At 41.1% G+C, this 23,003-nt stretch overlaps 1 long non-coding RNA gene across 1 annotated transcript in view; it reads right to left on the reverse strand.

The window, feature by feature from the left end:
• Window positions 1-1,162: 1,162 nt before the first annotated feature.
• The window catches only part of LOC127006858 (uncharacterized), a 156,196-nt gene continuing 134,355 nt past the window's right edge, over window positions 1,163-23,003 (reverse strand). The window contains exon 3 of the long non-coding RNA XR_007759789.1: window positions 1,163-1,203. This is a non-coding gene — a long non-coding RNA (uncharacterized LOC127006858). The remainder of the gene's footprint in view (window positions 1,204-23,003) is intronic.

The following is a 23,003-nucleotide window of genomic DNA, read 5'->3' on the forward strand; positions in this document are numbered from 1 at the left end:
AAGCATTGGGCGGGGGAAAGAATGCCAGCCACTCGCAACACACCCCTTCAACACACTAACGGGCGGCAGTGTAATGAAGGCGTTCCCGTGGCGCAATTGAAGTTAACGTAATAAAAACATCATCAACGGGAGCACCAAACACAACAAAAACAGCAGCAAGCCCACAACAACAACGGCAACAGCAACAACTATTACTACTACAGCTATATCCCTTGCACTTTCTCCAACTGTACTGATTATAGCTCGAGTTACATACGGGTTTGAAACTTTGAATCAATATAGCATTCTTCTCTCTATGCATCTTTTAGGAAATTGGACAACGCTAGCGATGGAAGTATCACCATAGCACTAAGCTTCTACTGTCCTAAGTATAGCTCAGGTTACATAAGGGTCTGCATCAACATATTGCCATCCTTCTCTCACGTTGTCTTTCAGGAAATTGGACAACAGTTACTCTACCGATGGAAATATCACCATGACCCTAAGTTCTCTTGTTGTCATATAAGTATAGATGGTGTTGTATAGCGTTCTGCATCAACATATTCTTTTCTCACGGTGTCTTTCAGGAAATTGGACAACGCCAGCGATGGAAATGTCCGCTCCCCACCGTCTGATCGCCACCAGCGGAGCGTGTAAGGCAAGGCTTCCGCTCGCGCCTTCCTTCCGTGATCACATGTCGCTGTGCTTCCGGCGCAACTCTGATTTTCACCACCAGAGGCACGAAAGTCGCACGTCCCTTTTACTTGTGACGAAAGAGGCGGATCAGTGTCCAAAAATAGATGCAAATAACAAATGCCCGCAATTGAGAGAAAGATGCCGAGAAGAAGGAGGGCAATTACTTCTATCGGTAACCTGACACTCCCCTTGTGAAAGAGTTTAAGCTCTACGGAGGAGGATATCTGGTAGAGGGAATAATGCTCCGGGGTAAGCCAATGAAGGAGATGAAAGATTTTCTCTCTCTCTCTCTTCCCTATCGGTTGACACGTAGAATAAGAAAGTTGGACAGCATAGGAATAAACAGGAACAGAAAACAGAAGGGATCTTGGTAAGGGCCGCTGACACCTTTTCTGTTATAACTATTGATTTTGATGATACTATGATTACTACTACTACTATTACTGTTGTTGTTGCTGCTGCTGTTACTGCTAAAGAAAATGATAATGTAACACTTACGCTCCTCATACCCCGTCATCGTCCAAGTAACTGAAAAAATTGAAAACGTACGTCAGACTAAATAAGGAATAGTATCTCTCTCTCTCTCTTCTGCCCCGTTCTTCTCCTCAAACTGCTTTAAAATCTTCATTAAATCCAAATCAACTTGCACCACACCTTTTCATTCTAATTCTCTTCACTGGCCATTAATCCTTCCTTTGTTCCCCTCAAAGCTTCCTCCCTTATTCCCTTTATCCCTTCTTCCCTCCTTTACGCCAGCTTGATATTTTAATCCCATGACTAAGCCCACCCTAGAGCATGTCTCTCTCTCTCTCTCTCCAAAGAAACATTATTAGACTCCACGTTGTTTCGCTATCAGGATTAAAAGGAAAATAAACACACAAACGCAATAGGAAAAAAAAAAAGTCAAGTCGGGTGAAATGAACCCACGCCAGCGAACGAACCCCCGAGGGCACTGCTTCGAGTGGCTCACTTCAGGGTTCATCGCCTCAACCGAAGAAGGGATCGAGGCAAAAACCGACGGGCAAAAAAAAAACAAAAAGCGCAAAAAAAATCAAGGTTTACGATCCTAAAACACTCACCCAGCAGTAAAAGTTGGAATTAGTTTTGAGAGAGAGAGAGAGAGAGAGAGAGAGAGAGAGAGAGAGAGAGAGAGAGAGAGAGAGAGAGAGAGAGAGAGAGAGAGAGAGAGAGAGAGAGAGAGAGATGATGATGGCGATGATGATGCAGATATACAAACCTTTGCATACTAACACAAAAGGTCAAGTGTGCGTCCGAATATGTGTGTGTGTGTGTGTGTGTGTGTGTGTGTGTGTGTGTGTGTCCAGAGACAGACCAACACACAAACAGCTTACTCATACCAAAAAAAAAATGAATATGGAGGCGAGAGGAGAGAGAAGCTTGGTAGGGTGATGAAGGAAAAAGAATAAGAGAAGTGAGAGAAGGGAATAGAGAGGGAAGGAGAGATGGAGAGAGATATATGTAGTGTTGTTTGGGTGGCAAAGAGCGAAGAAGGGGGAGGAAAGGGAAGAGATTGCAAGAAGGGGAGGCGAAGAGAGAGAGAGAGAGAGAGAGAGAGAGAGAGAGAGAGAGAGAGAGAGAGAGAGAGAGAGAGAGAGAGAGAGAGAGAGAGAGAGAGAGAGAGAGAGAGAGAGAGAGAGAGAGAGAGAGTAATAGTACAAGAACGATAATTTAATCTAACAACGAAAACGGAAAATATACAAAAACACACCCTAAACAAAATCTCAAAATGACACACACAAAAACACGTCTATACAATTTAGGTAATTTATTTATTGAGACGAAAAAGGAAAGTATATAACAACTACTGAGACTACGACATTTTCTTCTCTTTTTCTCTCCTTTTTTTTTTATAGTTTGCGTTCCATTGTACTCACAGCGATGGAGAGTTTGCACCCTGGACCTTCACGCCTCATAAATCGCTCCTATCTCCCTTCTGCATCTCTACACTTGATAAATCTATGTCTCTGAAGCCCTATCTCCCAACCAATCTCTCTCTCTCTCTCTCTCTCTCTCTCTCTCTCTCTCTCTATCGTAGTCCCATTCGTTCGTTTAATATATTTTTCCTCAGTACCTGCGACACATCTCTCTCTCTCTCTCTCTCTCTCTCTCTCTCTCTCCATCTTCCTCTCTCTCTCTGTTTTTTTCTCCTTCATTCTGCCTTTCGTCTGAGCTTCTGTTTCTCTTCTTTATTGTTTTTCCGAATCTTTCTTTTTTCCGGTGTCATATTTCTTTTCCCTCTTTCTTCTTTCTGCGTTTTTTCTCCAATCTGTCCGAATGTATGACTGCCTACCCCTCCTGTTTTTTTTCCGTTTTATTTTTGTGCTCGCTCTCTTTCTCTTTCTCACTGCAGAGGAGAAAAACCATAGTAATTAGAGACCCGTGTACCTGCAGCAGATAATTAATAAAAACAAACAAGGTGAGAGAGAGAGAGAGAGAGAGAGAGAGAGAGAGAGAGAGAGAGAGAGAGAGAGAGAGAGAGAGAGAGAGAGAGAGAGAGAGAGAGAGAGAGAGAGAGAGAGAGAGAGAGAGAGAGAGAGAGAGAGAGAGAGAGAGAGAGAGAGAGAGAGAGAGAGAGAGAGAGAGAGAGAGAGAATAGTATAAGGTCGAGGAAGGTAAAGAGTGGTAGGAAAGAGGAAGTTACAATCGTATATTAAGTTCTTTTTTTTTTCATAACAACTCGGAGACCATGTAACTTATTGTCCATTGTCGTGCATTTTGTCGTGATAAACTCCGCGGCATTACGACGGCCGCTGCGAATTTACTTAAATAATATACACGCCAACATTTGTTTCCAGCGTTTCTGCAGCGAATGAGAACCGTGGAAAAAATTTATATGTGCAAGCCATTGTGAATCTTTGCTATAAATGTTTTACTGACTGTCTGCCTTTCTCTCTCTCTGTCTGTCTGTCTGTCTGTCTGTCTCAACTTAATTATGAAATATGTGAGTCAAACATTTTCTATCTTTACACAAACGTACACAAACACACACTGGCATTCACACAAACCTATAACACACACACACACATACACACACACACACACACACACAGGCACAATCCTTACCCCACTCCCCCCTCCCCCCCCCACACACACACAAAGGACACAGTCAAAGCAACTGCGAAAAAATATAACTCGCAGCGCATTAAATATAAAAATGCTAAACGTTTTAAATACTGAAGCAGCCAAAGAAAAAAGAAAGCTTTAGCGAGAAATTACTTAACAGAAAAAGAAAAAACAAACAAACATGCGAGTACTTGAACGGCAGGAATGGAACGCATGAACCGAAGACAAAAAAAACAACATCGACGAGACTGAACGGGAAAACAAAAAAACAAATGAACAAAAACAAAACAAAAAATAAAATAAACGTTTGACAGTATTCTAAAAGCAGCAGCACGCGCGCGGAAAAGATATAAAAATCAAACAAAGCATTAGCGATAAAGATTACCAGGACTGAATGGCGCAAGGAAGAAAATATATATAAAATCTGGCAGGGCAACTCAGGCGGTGGCTGAGTGGATAGCGTGACGGCGCCGCGTCCAGGACGACGTGGATTCGCGCCCCGCCCGGTGACACCAAGCTGGGATTCTTCAGTCACCGCCGAGTGGCTTAAGACTACCCACATGTTGTCCAGAAGACCACCTATCAACCCGGACTCTAGATTCTATAGATCCAAGATGAGCTCCGGGGGACAGCATGAAGCCAATGCAAGATGGCGCCACTATAAACACTTGCCTGCGCCACAACGGGCTGGGGCAGACCATCAGGCCCTACCACGCAAGTCTACTGGCACCACAGGCGAAGACGTAAAAAAAAAATAATAATAATGCACGCTCGGGGTCTGGGAGTGATGGAAATGCACAGGGCGGCGTCTAATCCCTCACAACGGCAGCGGCGAGAGAAATATATTATAGCACGAGCGAGGAGCAGCGATTCCCCGTCAGCCTCGTGACAAAATTATGCACCTGAATTGAGAATGATGGAGAGCGGCCGCACACTGGAAGAAAATGCAGAAAAAAGGGTAAAAAAAAAGAAAGCCGCATTATTCCTTTTGATATATATACGGCATAATAGTAAAGCTAAATAATAAACTATGCGGTTATATGTGTGTGTGTGTGTGTGTGTGTGTGTGTGTGTGTGTGTGTGTGTGTGTGTGTGTGTGTGTGAGGAGGGAAACATGTCAAGGGCGGGTAAAGCTGGTGCAGAGAGGGATGGGAATAGAGATAAAACGTTATTCATATATGTTTGTCATGATATTATGTACACGAGTAATGATGTATGCGGCTCCGGGCTGGGAGGGAAACGTGTATTGAAGGTGCAATGAGAGAGAGAGCAAGGACAGAGTAAGGGGAGACTTTTATAATGGGAAAGGAGGCAGCTAAAGGAAAAAAAAAAAATAGGAAACAAAAAAGTCCATTGGCGCTGCTCCTGCGAATAGAGTAAAGTAAAAAAAAACAACAACTCCAAAACAGAAATTGACCCCTCTCTCGGCCACCTCCTTGGATTCTTTTTAGGAGCAGCGAGTAGCGGGCTTTTTTTTTTATTAGTGTTTCCTTTTTTTGTGCCCTTGAGTTGTCTCCTTTGTTGTAAAAAATAAGTCAAATTTGTGTACAGTAAATTAAATCCAAAACAAAGAATCAGAATACTGCGAAAAATAAGAAAAAAATGAATGACAAATTATTTCTATCATACAACCGTTCACATTTAGCTTGAAATGAGCGACACGAAGACCTTGAAAAAAAAAAAAACAATAACTTAAACTATGACAAAAACTGAGTAATATGAGATGTAAACTTAAGTGCATACAGCCATTTATGTTTAGCTTTAGAGGAGGGACACCAAGGCCTTAACACACATATATTCAAGTAATATGAGGTTTAAAGTTGTAAGTAAAGAAGGGAATATTATGTGCCGAGATATTATCCTGCAAAGAGAGACGTATGGGAGGCCGCGAGAGAGTCTGTGTATAAACTCTCACGCTCATTTAACCTTCCCTTAAGTTTACATTTAACTGCACTATGCGAGGAAAGATAAACGGTAATGGAATTAACATATAGCGCAGGATTTTCTATTTTACTTCATCCATTTTCCTAATCCCGGTAAAATCCCCGACTAAAATTTGAAGTAACTGTAAAGTAATCTAATTTTGATAACGGCGAGACGAAAATGATGCGCCGCGCTGCAGAATTATTCTCTAAGTGTACGTGGAATTTTTAAGCGTGGACGAAATGTTGTCTGAGTAAAGTCATTTCCTCTTACGTGAAAACACTGCGCATACATCGACGAAACCTGAACTGTCGTGTGGCCCAGCGATACTCACACGCATACACACAAACCCCCCCCCCCACCCCCCCCACCCCCACACCCACACCCCCACCTACACACTGCAGGAAAATAGGAATAAACCAGAAAACATAAAGGTGGGGAGTTCCAAGGCGACGAGAAAAAGGATATTTGAAAATGCGTTTATTCGAGAGACGAAGAAATTGGAATTCATTTTGACGTACAGGTTTAAAATAACACAAAACCACACACAAACAGAACAATAGTCATCTAAATAAAATAAAAATGTATGGGTGTCCTCTTAAAAATAGGTAGAATATAAATAAAGTATCAGAACACCTCACCTCCCGAAATTGACCCCTCTTTCGGCCACCTCTTTGGATTCTTTTTAGGAGCAGCGAGTAGAGGGCTTTTTTTTTTTATATATATTATTGCTTCCTTTTTTATGCCCTTGAGCTGTCTCCTTTGTTGTAAAAAAAAAGAACTCGTTATTATAAGGGGAAAAATATGTACCTGACAGAAGAAAAAAAAATCGAGACGAGCTGTGTCAGAAAAGGATGAAAAAGGGAGAGAATAAAAGGGGTGGAAAAGAAAGAGGCATGGACACGACAGAAAAGAGCAGTGATAACAAATAGAAAACGTGTAGAAAACGCTTTTAAAACACACACCAAAAGGAAGGAAAACGGGATCCGCATGTTCAAAGGAAAATAATCGGACAACACACACACACACACAACCGATCCCCCTCCCCCAGACAAACATGCCTCTCCCCTCCTCCCACACAAGGAAACGAAAACAAACGAACGTACAAACAATCCTATTAACATGTAAATAGCGGCTCTAATAGCAACAAAAAAAAAGAACAAAAAAAAAAAGAGAAATTACGAAAAACAAAATATATAAAGCAAAGGCAAGGGGGCCAACAACAATAGCAGCTGTGGTGGTGGTGGTGGTGGTGAAACAGGCGAACGGTTTGTCTGGATGAAACGTATAGAAACAAAGAAGGATCGATGCAATGTGAACGAGAGAGAGAGAGAGAGAGAGAGAGAGAGAGAGAGAGAGAGAGAGAGAGAGAGAGAGAGAGAGAGAGAGAGAGAGAGAGAGAGAGAGAGAGAGAGAGAGAGAGAGAGAGAGAGAGAGAGAGAGAGAGAGAGAGAGAGAGAGAGAGAGAGAGAGAGAGAGAATGAAGGTAGGTAGGTAGGTAGGTGGATGGGGAGTGGCTCTAAAACCAAAAGCGAAACACACACACACACACACACACACACACACACACACACACACACACACCCACACACACACACACACACACAAAACCAAACCTTCCCCTTTCCTGTGTGTGGGGAACAAATTGGGGCTGCTGTTACCTGGGCCGAAACAGCAGAATCGCCTGATGGCTTTAACAAGTGAGCCGTGCAAGGGAGGTAAAGAGGAAGTGGAGCACGAGGCTGATAAATAGGAAGAGAGGCGATGCTGGATATATGGAAAAAAGCCACAGGTAGAGAGAGGGTGTTTGTGTGTGTGGAAAGAGAGAAAAAAAAGGGGGTAACGGTTTGAACAGGTGAACGTGCGAAGTGTTTGTGTGTGAGGGGGTGTTTATGTGTGTTTGTGTGTGGAGGCAAAAAAAAAAAAAGGCGATGTTGGATATAAAGGAAAAAAAGCCACAGGTAGAGATGGGGTGTTTGTGTGTGTGGAAAGAGAGAATAAAAAGGGGTAACGGTTTGCACAGGTGAACGTGAGAAGTGTTTGTGTGTGAGGGGGTGTTTGTGTGTGTTTGTGTGTGGAGGAAGGCAAAAAAAAAAAGATGCGATGCTGGATATATAGAAAAAGCCACAGGTTGAGACGGTGTGTGTGTGTGTGTGTGTGTGTGTGTGTGTGTGTGTGTGTGTGTGTGTGTGTGTGTGTGTGTGTGTGTGTGTGTGTGTGTGTGTGTGTGTGTGTGTGTGTGTGTGTGTGTGTTTATAGGAGGGAAAAGAAGTGAAAATAGTTTGGATGGGGATATGTGAGCAGTGTGTGTGTGTTTGTGTGTGTGTGTGTGTGTGTGTGTGTGTGTGTGTGTAAAGGGAAAATCGTTTGTAAAGGTGTACGGGAGTGGAAGGTAAGTGAATGTGTGTTTGGATAAGGGGATGAGGAATAATATGTGGGTTTTGAGGGTAAAGGGACCGGCGTGTGTGGTTTGTGTGTGTGTGTGTGTTTGTTTATGTGTTTTTTGTGGGTGTGGGTGAAGGGGAGCGAGGAAGAAAAGAAGAGAGGGAGAGGGAGACGGCGAGGACAGGCTGACATACATACACACACACACACACACACACACACACACACACACACACACACAAGACAGCCAGTCTAAAAAACAAAAACAAAGGAAAGAAAGCACACAACACGTCGACTAAGTATAATAACAATAAAACCAGATGTGAATTGAAAGAAAAAAGGAAGAGAGAAATAGAAGGGAAATTAAAAAGATTACGAAAACAATGCAGGGCGAACGTGCAAAGAGAGGAAGAAAAAAACACCATCACCACCACAAGAAAAAGACGCTCCAGGAGGAAGAAGAAAAGGAAAGCAAGAACGCACACACAAAAAAAATAGAAGCAAATAATAGCCACAAAAGAAGAAAATGGAGACAAAAAAGATAGGGACGGCAAGGACAATGACGAAGAAAATAAGAAAAAAAGAAAACTCAAATGCAAGTCAAGGAGAGAGAGAGAGAGAGAGAGAGAGAGAGAGAGAGAGAGAGAGAGAGAGAGAGAGAGAGAGAGAGAGAGAGAGAGAGAGAGAGAGAGAGAGAGAGAGAGAGAGAGAGAGAGAGAGAGAGAGAGAGAGAGAGAGAGAGCGAGAGAGAGCGAGAAAGAGAGAAAGGGATGTTGAAGCCCTTGCTGTGTCACTTGAAGCCCAAACAGAAACCGCAGAATGGACACAGAAAGGCGTTGGTCTCTGTGGTCTCTTGGTTTACTGTCTGGGGTGCGGCGGCGGCGTCGGTAGTGGTGGCGGTTGGTGGTGGCGGTGTGATGGTGTCGGAGGAGGAGGAGGAGGAGGAGGAGGAGGAGGAGGGAGGAAGGGGAGGCATAGGTTATTAAGCTTCTCTGGTTGTTGTTGGTGATGGTGGTGATGGTGGTGGTGGTGGTGGTGGTGCAGTTTTATTTCTTTCTTCCCTTCTTCCCCTTCTTTATTTCTCATTTACTTATTATACCTTACTTCTTTTTCTTCTTCTTTTCCTTAACTTTCTCTTTTTCTTCTCCTTTTCCACTTCCTTCCTTCCTTTTTTTACCTCCTATCTTCCATTTTTTCTCCAAGTTCCTTTCTCTAGGTCATGATTCATCTTCTTCTTCTTCTTCTTCTTCTTGTTCTTCTTATTCTACTACTTTATCTCCTTTTTCTTCTTCTTCTTGTTTCTCCATCTCCCTTTTGCGTCATATTTATTCTCCAGTTTGCTTGCTTGTTGCCGTCCGTCCCTATTGTTTCCTCCTTTTGTTGCTTGCTTTCAGTCCATTATTTGTTTTTTTTCCTCTTCCTCGTTTTATATTAATTCCCTCGGTGTTTCTTTCGGTATATTCATTGGGGGGTTTATTTTTTTCATGCTTGTTCTTTAAGGGAGGTGACTGTTATTTTTTGTTACTTTTCCTTTTGTTGCTTTCTGTCTATTATTTCTTTATTCTCTTCGTGCCGTATTCATTCCCTCGGTGTTTCTCTCTGTTCATTCACTGGGGGTTTATTTTTTTCATGTTTGTTCTATAAGGGGGGGCTAGTGTTGTTGTCCTTTTTTTGTTGTTCTTTTTCTTGCTCTCTGTCTATTTATTTTTTTTGTCTCGTTTTATATTTATCCCCTCGGTGTTTGTTTCGTTTATTCATTGAGGTATATTTTTTTCATTCGTTTTTTTGTGCGCAGCGTGATTTAATCCTTTCTGGTGTTGACCCGGAATTCTTTTTCTTTGTTTGGTGTTTTCAGTGAGTCAGTATATTCTTCAGTCAATATATTCCTCGCCGTCTCCTCTTCCACCTTCCCTCCTCGTTCCCCTTCACCCACACCCACAAAAACTACATAATAGAGGACTGGGATTGGATTTATTATGACTCAAAACGCAGGTCATACACTCTTTCTTCCTTTTATCTTTCTCTTTAACTTTTTACTTGTCTTTAAGCTTATTCTTTTGTTTTGGGTTTTGAATTCATCAGTTAATTCTTCAGTTTCCCAAAAGCGAGAACTATGCAGTGATTTATTAAGATTCTAAAAACGGAGATCCTACACTTTTTTCTCTCTTTATATGTCAATGTATATCTATCAATCTATCTACCTATCTATCTATTCTCTCTAAACGCATATTATACACTTTTTCTCTCTTTTTTCTTTCTATCCATCTATCTGCCTATCTATCTATCTATCTATCTATTCCCTCAACAAGCACATTATACATTTTTTCACTCTTTCTCTCTGTATCTCCCTCTCTACCTATCTATCTATCTATTTTATATTTGAAAGCAACGACCGAAGCGAAAAATCAGAGTGTGTGTATTTTTTGGTCATTTCTGCGACACCTGGGTCTCGGCGAGGTATTAGAAATTATAATTAAAACTTGGATAAAATGCGTCTTTGGTGCCGTCCTCCGAAGAGTCTGGGAGAGGGAGGAAAAAACTTTAATATCTGACCAGTGATGTTCTTGCTCCTCCTCCTCCTCCTCGTCCTCCTCCTCCTCCTTATTTCTTTTTCCCTTCCCTTGTCTGTCGATCTACTTCCTCTCTCTCTCTCTCTCTCTCTCTCTCTCCTTTTATTAGGTTTTCCTCTTTTCTATTTATTTTCCTTTCTCGCTCCTCCCTTTCTTTCGCTTTTCTTTTTACTTCCTTTCTCTCATATTCACTCCCCTTTCTTCTCTGTCTTCTTCCTTCTTTCTGTCTTACACCTTTTCCATCATTTTCTTTTCCTCTTTTGGTTCATGTTCTCCTTTTTTTCTCCTCTTCCCTTCTTCACATGTAACTTCTGTCCTTTTCCTTCTTATCTGTTTTTTCTCCTCTTCACTTTCTCATTTATACTCTCTAAAAAACTCTATCGAGGTAATTTAGGCGTTATCTTTTCTCTTCGCTTTTTGGTTTACTAAGAGGAGGAGAAGGATTTAATTTTTCTCTCCAGACAAAAAAATAATAGCTTAAGAAAAGAAGCATTAACCTCCTCCTCTCTTCTCCGGCGCGAAAACAAAAGCAATCCCTTAGTCTGACCTTAAGAGCAGGGTTGAGTGCCCAGTCCTTCGGCTTAAATACTATAAAATCCTCGGCATAACGATCGAAATTACCCTGTGGAGGCGCGGCCACTCTGGAGAGCATCACAAACGGCCAGGGAATTCTGTCCGACGTAAAAGAAATAGCGAGAGAATTTCTTTAGTTACCCTCTCAAGAATCACATAATTTTCCTTAATCTGGAGTGCAGTGGTTGAGGTCATTCCAGGAGGGAGGAAGGGGAGGAGGAGGGGGAAATGAGGTCAGGAAGGGAGGGGAAGAGGAGGGTTGAGGATGAGAGGTTCTGGGACGTATCACTGACTAGGAAGGGGAAGAGTGAGGGGAAATAAAGGGTCACAGAGGGGAGAGAGGGGAAAAAGAGGTCAGAGAGAGAGGGGAAAAGAGGTTAGGGAGGGACAGATAACATAGAATAAAGGGGAGCATGGGAGAAAGGAAGGGGAAGGGAGGGTGAAAGGAAGACAGGGAGGGAAAGAAGAGAGGCCAGGGAGAGGATGGGAGACTGGGAGAAGGGGAGAGAGGAGGAAGAAGGAGAAGAAAGGGAGGGAAAAAAACAGAAGCCAGGGAGAGGGGCTGGGAGACTGGGAATGGGAGGAAGAGGGAAAGGAAGAGGAGGGAGGGGAGAAAAAAGGAAAGGGGGAGAAGGAAGAGGTCAGGAAAAGGATGGGAGACCAGGAATAGAAAAGAGAGAGAGAAAGGGGAAAGAAGGGGAGAGGAGGCAAGAAAGGGGAGGAATAAAGACCCGGGAGAGGATGGGGAGGAGAAACACAGGCCAGAAAGGGGAGGGAGATAAAGAGGGAAGGGAAGGGAAGAGGGGAAAGAGAGGGAAGGGAGGGGAGAGGGGAGAAAGGAGAGAGAAGGAACAGGGGTCAGAGAGGGGATGGAGAGGAAGGGGAACAAAGAACAGTGATCAGGGAGGCAAAGGGGATCAAAAGGGGGGAGGGGGGAGATTATCATGGGAGAGAGGTAAATGATGAGGGGATGAAGGAGGGGAAATGGGGGGTCGTGGAGGCATCTTCTTCATGGCTCTGTTGACACTGGCGAATCACAACAGTCATCTATTTCACCCTCATCACACCCTACCCCTTCCCCTCCCCCCTGATAATAGATGAGGAAGGGGATTAAGTGGGATTAGGGCCTGTCTTCCCCTCCTCCTCCTCCTCTCGCTCACTCCCCTCTACTCTGTTACGCTCGTCCAAACTACCTCTTTAAAAGCACTTCAAGCTCTTCTTTTTTTTATATCCGTCTCGGCTTGAAAACCTTGACTATATTACTTTGTTTGATGCTCACTTTTTACTTGTCTTTCTATTTACGTTTTTCTTCATATTTGTTGTATTTTCTTCGCTTTCATTTATCTCTCGTTTTCTTGTTCTTACTGTTTTTTATTTTTTCCTTGCTCTTCCTATGGTTTAAATTTTTTTCTCTATTTTGCGTTTTATTTTCTTCTTTTGCTTGTTTTTCTTCTTCTGGTTCTCTCCCTCTTTTTTCATTTCTTCCTTGGTCTTCCTCTGGTTTTAATTGTCTTTTTTATCTCCATCTTGCGTTTTATCTTCTTCTTTTGCTTGTTTTTCTTCTTCTGGTTCTCTCCCTCTTTTTTCATTTCTTCCTTGCTCTTCTTCTGGTTTTAATTGTCTTTTTTATCTCCATCTTGCGTTTTATCTTCTTCTTTTGCTTGTTTTTCTACTTGTGGTTCTCTCCCTCGTCTTCCTCCTCATTCTCCTCCACCAGATTCTCCTCCTTTTTCTCCTCCTTCTTTATCTTAGTTAGTTTTTTTCATTCACTCTTCATGCGTTGACAGTTTTAAGTTATGCCTCACAGTCTCATGTCGTCTTCCAAATTGCTCTCTTTTTCATTCGAACAGAAGCGGAAACTCTTTAAAACCTGCGGAGAGATTTTTTCCCCAATTTTCAAGAAGCGAAACTAAATAAGTAAGACCCGAAGACTTTTTTTTTCCCCCCCGCAGCATCCTCAAGTATTTTCGCCGCAGCACGGAAGTTTCTGGGCCTTGTTAACGTTTCTTCGTCGCTCGCGTCTCAAATATGGAGCGGAGACAACTTTCAAATGACCAACTAGAGACTGCAAATATGTAAACTTCATTTTCTTTGCTTATATTATTCACTGGCATCCGAATTTTCATTATGTTTGCTTAGTAATAGAAAAAAATGACCCAATTTACTACTAAGATGCTGGAAATACGTAGACTTCTTTTCCATACATGTAAAATTAACTTGCATTTAATTTTTTATTATGTTTGCGTCGTAAAACATAGGCCCAGTTTGCTCTACTACTACTGTTCTACTATGATGCTGCGATAAAGTTCCTCTCCCTTACTAATGATATTTACCATTATATCTACGTCGTCATTAAAAAAATAATACCCCGCTTATACATTCCAACTTGAATTCTGCACGTAATTTTTTTTTTTCAGACCAACTGGGAGCTACAAATAATACACTATCCTTCCTTTACTAATATTTATGTGCATGTTATTTTTTCCTTATATCTCCGTCGTGATTAAAAGAAAAAAAACACTGGCCCAGCTTATGCTTTCCATCTACGAGGCTGCAAATACACTTTTTTATTACTTTTGTTTATGTGTGTTCAATTTTTCTACCGTCCTTTGTTACAGCCTTGAAAATATTGCGCTGACTAATCTTCTTAAGCAGAATCAGAACCTAACGGGCTTTCCGGGAAGAGTCATTAAGAGACTGCTGTAAATATATTTCGATTTCTTACTAATGTGATATCGATGGCATTGTCCTTCTTACTCAGCCACAATTAAGGAAAAAAAAACACCGCTTCAAATTAATTTTCCGAAGACTCTCAAAAACAAACACATTTGGGGAAAACGCTCATTAAAAAATTCTGCAAATATGCTTCCTTTCTCTTGCTAATATGACATGGGCGACATTGTTTGGCTTCATGTGTCCTTACTGCAGAAAAAAAAGGAGCTTGACTTAAATTTTCGAATACTGAACCAGAAACAAACATACTTTTCAGGGGAATAAAAACACTGATGAAAAAGATTCCAGAAAATAAGGCTCCCTCTTCTTACTAATATGGTGCCGTTATTTTTATTTTGTTTCCCAATTAATGAATATATTACTGCCTAGATTTCAAACGTGACTTAAATTTCCGAAGACTGAACCAGAAACAAACGTACATTCAGGAAAAACACTCATTAAAAAGGTTCCAGAAAATATGGGTCCTTTCTCTTACTAATCATACGGTTGCCCTCTATTTTCGTTTTTGTTTCCGAATTAATGAATATAATGCTTCCCAGAATTCAAACTTGACTTAAATTTCCGAAGACTGAACCAGTAACAAACGTACATTCAAGGGAAAAACACTCATTAAGAAGGTTCCAAAATATATGGGTCCTTTCTCTTACTAATCATACGGTTGCCCTCTATTTTCCTTTTTGTTTCCGAATTAATGAATATAATACTTCCCAGATTTCAAACTTGACTTAAATTTCCGAAGACTGAACCAGAAAGAAACATACATTCAGGGAAAAACACTCATTAAAAGGGTTCCAGAAAATATGGCTGTCCTCTTTTTATCCTTTCTGTTTCCCAATTAATGACTAAAACACAGCATAGACTTCACGTCCTTGAGACTGAATAAAAACAAACACACTTATTAACAAAACACACATCAAAAATACATATACACTCTTTTTGTTGTTACTAATATGCCATAGAAGTAATTCTTTCCTTTTCATGTGTTGCAACAAAACAGAAAATAAAAACACACAAGCAACTGAATTTTTCGAGGACAGAATAGCAAAAAACAACACGTGCTGGTAAAAGACTCGTCGCTAATAAAGATTTCACGACACTTTTGGGGAGACTTTATGTCCCTAACTTTTTTCCCCTTTTATATGTGTAACTCTCTTGGACCATTTAGGGACGAAGGGACACGTGTAGAGGCAGCTTACAGTCGGACAACCAGGACTCCCAGACAGCTAGAAAGCCAGATAACCATCCAGACAGATAAAGAAAGCCTGCCAGCCAAACTCCAGCCAGGAAGAGATCCACCCATCTAACCAGAGAGCCAACAAGCAAGACAGTCATTAGATAGCCACCCAGCAGTCAGATAGCCATCCAAATAGACAGTTATCCAGCCAGCAAGACAACCAACCAGCCACCCATACAACCACCCAGACAACCAACCAACCAGCCAGGCAGCATACGAACCAGACAACCAGAAACCAGGCAGCCAGACAACCAGAGAACCACCCAGCGAGCCACCCAGCAAGACGGACTGAGCTTCAAGTAAATTCTGTCCTTTAGAAAGCAAATCCTATTGTCGAAGTAAACGGTTTCAGGAGTCCACAAACAAACTCTGCTCCTCTTCCTGGGCTGCGAAGGGTCCGGGGCTGGAGAGTTCTTGCGTCAGGCCAACTTTATCCGCCGAGAGAGATGGCCGTGAAGGAAACTTGGAATTAATGTACTGTTTGACTTTATCTTGTAACAATGGGCTGAGACGTGGGCATTCAGGCATTTTCCTATCTTCCTTTCTCTCTCTCTTGCTCTCTCTCTCTCTCTCTCTCTCTCTCTCTCTCTCTCTCGTCTTTGTTCGCGGCAGTGTAAGTAATTTCTAATCTCTGAGGAAGAAGTCAGTTATCTTCTTTTATCTGCATTGTTCTCTTCGTATTCTCTTACTCTCCCATTTTTATATCTCGTTTTAAGTCTTTGTTTTCTTTCTTTTTAGTTTTTTCTTTTTTGTTGTTGTTCTTTTTGTGCTTGTGCTTCTTCTTTTTGTTCTTCTTGTTCTTCTCATATTTTAGTTTTTTCTTGTTCTTTATATTTTCCTTCTTGCTCTTCTCCTCCTCCTCCTGATCCCCCACCGCCTCCTCTCCTCCTCCTGCGCCTCCCCCTTGTCTCTCTCGTCTTCCGTCTCCTCCTCCTCCTCCTCCTCCTCCTCCTCCTCTTTCATTCTCCATTTCCAACTATTCTTCTCTGAGTTTTAACATTTCCTTGTGTCCTTTTTGTTTTATGAAAGTCTGCGTCTTCATTATGTCAGGTTTCATTTCTCTCTCTCTCTCTCTTTGGTCCTGACTTTAACGTTCTAAATATTTTACCATCAACCTTTTTTCTTCTTCTTCGTGTTCTGTTCCTGTCTACATTTTTTTTTTAATTAATTTTCATGTACCTTTGTCCTTGTGTTTTCCTCTTGTGTGTGTGCAGATTATATTATATTTCATAACGTTGCTGAAAAATTTACTTTCCTTCATAAAAACACACAAAATCTTTCTTCCTTTTTTTTCGTATATCCCAAGAATCAGGGAAGCTAACATTATTCTTGTTTGCGTTTCATATCATCGCAGGAGAGAATATGAGCAAACAAAAGAACAGGCGGAAAAATCTCTGTTATGCTGCACAAAGAGAGAGAGAGAGAGAGAGAGAGAGAGAGAGAGAGAGAGAGAGAGAGAGAGAGAGAGAGAGAGAGAGAGAGAGAGAGAGAGAAAGTCAGCCAAAACTTAAGAGTCTTCCTTACTAAAGAAAAAATAACAACAAAAAAAAAAATTACAGACAACCGTCCAACCAGATAGCAAATACAGACAGGCAATTACACAGCAGGTGAGACAGAAAGGGAGACAGACAGACAAACAGAAGAGTGAGCAATTAAACAGACAATCGCAAAATGAGGCAAACACAAGTTGACACAAACACAAAAACACGTTATGAAATTAAAAAAAAAAAATCCGAGTTGTCGCAAAATAAAAGTCAACTCGAAAGCATTTCAATTAGACACAAATAAGCCACTTGTGTGTGTGTGTGTGTGTGTGTGTGTGTGTGTGTGTGTGTGTGTGTGTGTGTGTGTGTGTGTGTGTTCTCCCTCTCTGAGTTATCACGCTCTTTGTCTACAGTAATGATGGCAACGGGAGCACACACACACACACACACACACACACACACATTTACCCACATTCTCTCTCTCTCTCTCTCTCTCTCTCTCTCTCTCTCTCTCTCTCTTTTTCCCTAACAAGCGCGTGGGATCGCTAAAGTCTCGCCTGATAACAAAGGAACGTCACGCTTCAAAAATTTTCGCCGTAACATCCTCGCTGCTTCGTTCCCCTCGCGACCTTGACTTGAGGAGTTTCCTGAAAAGGAGTCGGAGAAGGAGGAGGAGAAGATAGAGGAGGGAGAGGAGGAGGGGGAAGAGGAAGAGGAGATTGGAGGAGAACGAGCAGGAGGAAGAGGAGAAAAGGCAGGAGTAGGAAGAAAAAATGTAGAAAAGTAGAAAAGGAAGAAGTATAAGACAAAAAATCGAAAAAAAGAAACCGACGCAGAGGACGAAGAAGAATAACAGAAGAAAAAAAAGAAAAAGACGAAGTAGAAAAGACGAAGGAAGTGAAAATGAAGCAAAAGCAGAAGAAAATAAATGGAGGAAGGAGTACAGGAGGATGAGGCTAGAAAGTTTTGAAAGAGGTACGAGAGATAATTGAGCGAAGAAGGGAAGGAGAGAGAAATAACGAAAATGATTATAAGAACCAGAAAAACACACAAAAAGGAACCAAAATAAAGGGGAGAGAACACACCATACACACTTACACACTCTTAATTAAAAACCATGACTTTGAACAACTTTGATATCTATTTCCCATTCTCTAAATTCACAATGTTCTTCTCATTCATCTATTCCCTTTAACCTAAGAAGCGTCAACTCGTGGAATTTGGTATCTTTCATTTCCCAATCTCTAAATTAACAACATTCTGCCTTTCCATTCATTTACTTCCTTTTACCTAATAACCACCTCGTATCATCAACTTTATTTCCCATTCATCTATTTCCTTTCAGCTAAGAATTATCTCCTATCATCAACTCGTGGAATTTGATATATTTCTTTTCCCAATCTCTAAATTAACAATACTCTACTTTCCCATTCATTTACTTCCCTTTACCTAAGAACCACCTCGTATCATCAACTTTCTTTCCTATTCATCTATTTCCTTTTAGCTAAGAATTATCTCCTATCATCAACTCGTGGAATTTGATATCTTTCTTTTCCCAATCTCTAAATTAACAATATTCTACTTTCCCATTCATTTACTTCCTTTTACCTAAGAACCACCTCGTATCATCAACTTTCTTTCCCATTCATCTATTTCCTTTCAGCTAAGAATTATCTCCTATCATCAACTCGTGGAATTTGATATATTTCTTTTCCCAATCTCTAAATTAACAATATTCTACTTCCTTCTACCTAACAACCACCTCGTATCATCAACTTTCTTTCTCATTCATCTATTTCCTTTTAACTAAGAATTATCTCCTATCATCAACTCGCCGCGCCCTGCCTCATCCATCTTCCCGCGAATCCCTCAATTACTCATTCCATTAATCCTTCGCGCGGGGACAAAAATACTTCTTACTCATAAATCTTTCAGTAACAGTTGTCGCCGGCGTTGACACCCTCCCATCCGCCGCCCGCGCGCTGGGGATCCGATGCATATGAAGGGAATTCCAACACTTTAAATGGAGCTATACGAGTTTTCTTATAGAGGGAAGGGAATTTGATGACTTTAGTGGGATTTTTTCACCTTAATGATGCTATACATATATTTTATCTAATGTGTGAAGGGAATTCTAGCACTTTAAAATGATTTATACGAGTTTTATAAGAGGAAAGGGAATTTATATGACCTTAAGAGGAATTTTGCTTCATTAAATAGCATATACATATTTTTTCTTTATGGTAAGTTAATACTGATCAAAAAATTATACTACGAGGAATACTAATGACAAAAATCGCTTTACTTAACTATATTCCAGAACATGAAGGAAAATCAACGAGCAAAGTAATATAATTTAATTCCAGAGTATGAGTTCATGTCCCTATTAAACGTTTTAGTACGGCAAGGCAAGGCAGGTAACCTAAAACTCAGGTAATACAGGTAAATCCAGGAAACCAGGCTTTAACCGCCCTAATAATCCACTAAATCCTATTAGGGCTTATTTTTATACAGGCTAAACGCTCGAACCCCCATTGGGACGGTGCGTGTGTGTGTGTGTGTGTGTGTGTGTGTGTGTGTGTGTGTGTGTGTGCTTAAATAGTGCTCACGTACGTACACTTCCTTTACACACACACACACACACACACACGCAATCCTACTCTTGCATATTCTCTAAACGTTTGCCAGTGAAAATATGCCGTGCCAGAGGAGAGATTTGGCGGCATTTTTTCCGGCTTATAAAACACATCACAGAACCTTGAAACATGAGTCAAAGCAGAGGTTGAAATATCATAGGAGTGAGAGGAACGAAACAGTGGTTGATAGAAAGGAGGCCAAAAAGGAAACACCGACACACACACACACACACGCACACACACACGCACGCACACGCACACACACACACACACACGTACGCGCGGCAATAAATGGCTCCGTTTTCAATAACCCGATCGAGACGTGGGCAAACACACACACACACACACACACACACACACACACACACACACACACACACACACACACACACATGAAAGAATATCCAAAAGAAAAAGGAAATATATAAAATAGAAATAAAGTAGATAAATGCAGAGGTACAAAATGAACACCACATCCAAATTTACAGGAAGATCCAAACCTTTACACTCATGCATTTCCCATACCACTAACAGCATACCTTTACCTTAATATCCTTTCTTTCCCTTACCTATTACGTTACCCTCTTCCCATCCTTTTTTTACCTCTCATCCTTCTCCTTTACTTCCATCTAATCCATATCTTCTACCCACTCTCTTTTCTTATCCTCCTTTCTTCTATTATCTACTTATCATTCTTATTATTCTCCTCCATTTAGCTGTCATTGCTCCACCATCTTATTTTTTTCACTTTCATGAACTACTCTCTTTTTTCTAGTGTTTTGCCCCTCTCTCTTTTCCACTCCTTTCCACCCCTTCACTTCTTTTATCTCCTCTCTTGTATTAACTTCCCTTTCTCGCCCTCTTTTCTCTGCCTTTTCTCTTCACCCTCTCCCTTTTCCACTCCTTCCCACCCCTACACTTCATTCACCTCTTCTCCATTTTTATCCACTTTTCTCATCCACGACCTCTCTCCACTGCCTCTTCTTTTCAGCTGCTCCCTTTTCCTCGCCTTTCCCGCCCATTCACTTCCTCCACCTCTTCTCTTTTATTCATTTTTCTCTTTCTCCGTCTTTTCTCAGCCTTATTTACCCGCCCTTCCCTCTTCCACTCCTTCCCACCCTTTCACTTCTTCCTTCTTCAATTTCCACATCCATTCCACATGCTTTCCCTGCCACTCCCTTACTCCCTTCCCACCGTCTCCTCCTCCCTCCTTCCTTTAAGCCCCTCCCCTTCCCTTTCCTTCTCCTCCCTCCGCAAAAATACGGCTCAACGAATAGGTGCATTTATTCGGCGCAGGATTAAGCCCACCCAAATAAACACACACACACACACACACACACACACACACACACACACACACACACACACACACACACACATACACACAGAGACATTGGAAAACTCGTGAGCCTTTTTGGCGAGCTGAATGATGCTTGGGATTTAAGCCGAGGGATTTTTAAGGACAGCTTTTGCGTTAATGTTCTTTTTCTTCATCGCTTTAAAAATGTGTCGGAGTAAAAGAGGAAAAAAATCACCCACCTGACGTCATTTAGTCATTCAATTAAAAGCTCAAGCAATAAAAAAAATCAGGTAAATGTATCGGGTTTTCTATTGGCCTTTGTAAACACTTAATTTCCTTTGATTAATTGCGAGAAAAATGAATAAACGATAAGTATAAGTTAGTTAGGCGTGTTTTTTTTTTTACCTGCAGCTGTTAATTAATGTCGCTGGAAAAAAAAAAACGTAGAAAAAAATATGTATCGTTTCCTTATAATATTCGTTTCGTGATATTTCCTTTGAGTCGCGGCAAAATTTAAAGAAAAAAATAATAAATTCGTTTCTCAGCTGTTACCTTGATCTTTCCCTCATGGCAGGCGGGTTGAAATGAGTTACTTTGAATTACGACACCATCATCATCATCATCATCATTATCGTCATCATCATCATCATTATCATCTTCAGTCATTACTAGACCACACACGATTAAATCCTTCCGCAATGCCATTCCTCTCTCTCTCTCTCTCTCTCTCTCTCTGTGTGTGTGTGTGTGTGTGTGTGTGTGTGTGTGTGTGTGTGTGCTCCATCCTACATAAGCAACTACTTTAATTCGTCTCGTTTCATTAAGAGGAAAACTTTGATCATTCAGTACATGCTAAATATTTATATCTGCATCTTTTTTAGCGGTAAATGAGGCAGAAAGAGACTGACAAAATACATGAATTGAAGCACACAACCCTGGTACTAGAATTCATCTCATTTCATTAGAAGAGAGACTTTACTCACTAAATACATGTTGAATATTGGTAGCTGCATTTTTATCAGGAAAGGATGCAGAAACAGACAGGCAAAATCGACGCAAGGAATCCCAAAACTCAAATACGTTAGTTCATTTAATTTAATTACGACGAGAACTTAAAAGGTTCGGTGCATGTTAAATATTGGTAGCTACATTTTTGAACCGATTATGATGCAGAAACAGATGGACGCAATAGATGAAAGGGAACCCATTACTCTAACACTATAATTCATCTCATTCCGTTGCGAAGAGAATTTGAAACACTCGATACACATCAGAATATTCGTACCAACATTTCTCAACAATAAATGATTCAGAAACAGACGAACAAAATATAGATGAAAGGAAGTCCAAACGATGCTCTTATAAAGGCTAATTGAAGCCCAAAAAGAGGTAATCAGTTTAATGCTACAAGTGTTAATTAATGGAGGGGAGAAAAAAGTGAGTTTAAGCAGAAATTCCTGACTCTGAAGCGCCCCAATTTTCCTTTATTACGGCCACGCTTACCCGTTCCCGGCGCGAGGCGAGGCGGCGGTCGACTTCGGGGCTTCACAGGGTACTAAAACCTCCACTCGGACTTTTGGTCCCTCGCTCACCTTACCTTTAATTTACCTTTTGCTCGCTCTGCTTCTCTGTCTACCTGTTCTCTCTATCTACCTGTACTCTCTATCTACCTGTTCTCTCTCTCTACCTGTTCTCTCTCTCTCTCTCTCTCTCTCTCTCTCTCTCTCTCTCTCTCTCTCTCTCTATATTCCAGTTTTTAATGTTTTTCGTTTCTATCTCCTACCAATTTCTCTATTTACTTAGTTTCTTAATACTTTTGTCTTCTTTACTAATTATTTTATGCATATTTTCTCTCATATCTACCTTCACGTATTCTTTTTCCTTCATTCTATACTCGTTAACATACATATATTTTTCTTATCCTTTTCTCCAACTTATTTCCTTTCCTTTTCTCTTGATTTATATATGCTTTTCTCTTCTCTTCCTTTCGATACCCAGTTCTCTCCTCTCTCTTCTCTTCTCTCTCTCTCTCTCTCTCTCTCTCTCTCTCTCTCTCATCTCAGCGTTAACAGGAAATTAGATAACTTTTCAGAGGGCAAAAGTGGGAGAGAACAAGCCCTTAACTACCTCCCCACGCTAAACAGCTCGCGTTTTCCTGCTCCCCTTTTATCACCCGACAAAGGCCAGATTTGATTAATTCGCTCGCGTATCATTGGGTTCCGCTTTGATTCGTCCTTACCTGAGTTTACATTACACACACTTCCCGCCCTCGCCTGAGATGTAATGTGGAAGGTGTTGCAGGTGGAAGTTTGAGACAAGTGTGATCTACTTCCCATCTTGCTTCCTTTTATCTATGTATGTGTGCTTTTGTGGTGGGGGGGAAGGGGTGTAAATCTGTTTGTGTGT

Source organism: Eriocheir sinensis, chromosome 33 (genome assembly GCF_024679095.1).
Source record: "Eriocheir sinensis breed Jianghai 21 chromosome 33, ASM2467909v1, whole genome shotgun sequence".
NCBI lineage: Eukaryota > Metazoa > Arthropoda > Malacostraca > Decapoda > Varunidae > Eriocheir > Eriocheir sinensis.